Below are 2,990 nucleotides of genomic sequence, written 5' to 3'. Positions count from 1 at the left end.
AGGTAAAAACGGATCATGATAGCCTTAAATACTTTTTAGAACAAAGATTATCCTCTGAAGAGCAACAAAAGTGGGTCACAAAGATGTTGGGTTATGACTTTGAAATCATCTACAAAAAAGGGAAGCAAAATGTGGTGGCAGATGCACTCTCAAGAAAGGATGAGGATGTGGAAGCATTGTTGTGTGCCATTTCTATTATCCAACCAGATTGGATAAACGAAGCAAAGGAGGAATGGAAGAATGACGAAGAAGTGTGGGCACTTATTCGAAAGCTACAACAAGATTCCAGTACTTCTGATACATTTAGCTGGCAAAATGATTCGTTATGGTACAAAGATCGCTTATACCTCTGTAAGAATTCCCAGCTAAAACAAAAGATTCTTATGGAATTGCACACTTCTCCCTTAGGAGGGCACTCAGGATTTTTAAAAACTTACCACAGGGTTAAGAAGGAATTTTTTTGGGATGGCCTTAAATCAGATATTCAAAAGTTTGTGGCGGAATGTTTGGTTTGCCAACAAAATAAAGTTGAAACAATTAAGACACCGGGTCTATTACAACCTTTATCCATTCCAAGCCAACGTTGGGAGGAGGTTTCAATGGATTTTATCACAGGTTTACCCAAGTCTGAGGGAAAGAGTGTCATCATGGTGGTAGTTGACAGACTTACCAAGTATGCACACTTTTGTGCATTATCACATCCATTTAAAGCCAGTACAGTTTCTACTGCATTTATGGAAACAGTTCAAAAGCTACATGGAAACCCAAAGATTATTGTAAGTGACAGAGATCCCATTTTCACTGGAAATTTTTGGACAGAATTATTTTCTTGTCTTGGTACTCAGTTAGCTCATAGCTCATCTTATCATCCTCAATCTGATGGGCAAACTGAGATAGTAAACAAATGTTTGGAAGGATATCTTCGTTGCTTTGTATCTGATAAACAGACACAATGGGTCAAATGGTTGCCTCTGGCTGAATGGTGGTATAACACTTCCTTCCATACAACAACAAAAATGACCCCATTTATGGCACTTTATGGGTATCAACCACCATCCATCACATCATATTTAAGAGAAAATTCTAAGGTTCAGGCAGTGGAACATCACATCGAACATCAACAACAAGTCCTCCAACTCTTAAAGGATAACCTCGTGTTGGCACAAAATAGAATGAAACAACAGGCAGATCAACATCGCAGTGAAAGAAGTTTTGATGTAGGTGATTGGGTATTCCTACGGCTACAACCATATAAGCAAATGTCCCTAAAGCAAGCTAAGAAGGATAATAAATTATCACCAAAGTATTATGGTCCGTACAAGGTGTTGGAAAAGATTGGTACTATGGCATACAAATTGGAGCTTCCTGCAGCTTCTCGATTGCACCCAGTTTTCCATGTTTCATGTTTAAAGAAGGTTATAGGCGACAAGCTCCCAGTTCAAACAATATTGCCAGAACTTGACGAGGAAGGAAAAATTATATTGGAACCGGAAGCAGTCACAGAAACAAGAACTCGACAGCTACGAAATCGATCAATTTCAGAGTATCTTATCAAGTGGAAGAACTTATCCGCTGAAGATTCCACATGGGAGGATGAGAATTTTATGCAGAAGTATCCAGAACTGCTCAAGCGTTGAGGACAACACTTTTTTGAAGGAGAGGGGCATGTTGGGTCCCTATAATACTAGTGATTACCCCATTACTATTGTAGTTATACCCCTTATTTATATTGTTGTGCCCCTATTACCCCCATATTGTTATTTCTGTGCCCCATAGAATCCCTCTATTGTTATTTTTGTGGCTTTATATTATTATTGTTAGGTCGGCTGGATTATATTGTGACTCCTTAGACTCATATATATAGAAAGGAGGTTTTTTCATTTGTATCATCCAAGAATTGTTCATTTATGTAATGTAAAGGAGGTTGCCCCCTCGAAGAGGTTGAATTCTAAGGCGTTGATCTTTCTTTTCTATCTTTTCTTGAGCTGGTTTCATAACAAACATGACCAAATCCGAAAGTGTGAGAAGGCCCCATAGGATATCCCACTTGTGACTGGAGAATGACGGTAACACACCATAAAAGTGACAAAGAGGAAGCTAAGCAAACAAACCTAGAATAGATGTTAAAACTTTCCATGTTCATAAATTTAGAAAGGAACGGTGTTTAATGCATGAGGTGGCCTAGCCATGCCACCCCAACTTCCTTCGTGCCTCGAAAAATAAAAACACTTTTAAATTATATGTGAAATTAATTTTATTTATAAAATTATAATATTATATACTTAATTTAATTTAATGGTACATATTTTAGTCATTAGTAATCAACCTATAAATTGAAGTATTAAAAAATATATATTATTTTTTTTTAAGTTAGGAACTTTGCATTATCTGAGATGAGGGCTATATACACCAAAAATATTTTGCTAGTGGCCCAAAAGGGAACAAGACCAATAACATATGTTTGAGTCTTAGGTCACTATGACCTCATCTAACTAGAAAAACTTGTAAATAGAAATTTAAAAAAGACTATGTCAAACCTTAACATACATCTATATTGAAAACAAAAATGAAAAATGACTCATAAAAAAAATCTCTAGACATCTGCCTTGACTAATAAAAAAAAATGTTAACTAATCTCGTGGTTAAAAGGTTCCCAATACTGAATCCTCCTATGCCTTCCTATACAACCTGCAATATTCAAACAACTTTTAAACTTGCATGGTCAATGAAATGACAAGAACCCATCCAATGGGCCACGTTGAGTGAGAGCCACACCGTTTTTCGTATGAGCTGGGGTCATATAAGGCTGGGAAGGCCCGCTTCTAGACACCCTCTCTGACCAAATAAATATATATTATTAATAAAAACTCAGGAATTAAAAGTTAACGTCTTTTAGAAAATAAATTTGGCAGTGCCCATTAAAATGATTTTTGAAGTATGTTAAAAAATTACAGGTGAACATCTGATAAAACCCGTTTATCCAGTAAAGC

The sequence above is a fragment of the Pinus tabuliformis genome, chromosome 6 (genome assembly GCF_031772625.1).
Source record: "Pinus tabuliformis cultivar Carrire ecotype Pingquan chromosome 6, CPIR1, whole genome shotgun sequence".
NCBI lineage: Eukaryota > Viridiplantae > Streptophyta > Pinopsida > Pinales > Pinaceae > Pinus > Pinus tabuliformis.
This window is presented reverse-complemented; position numbering follows the sequence as displayed.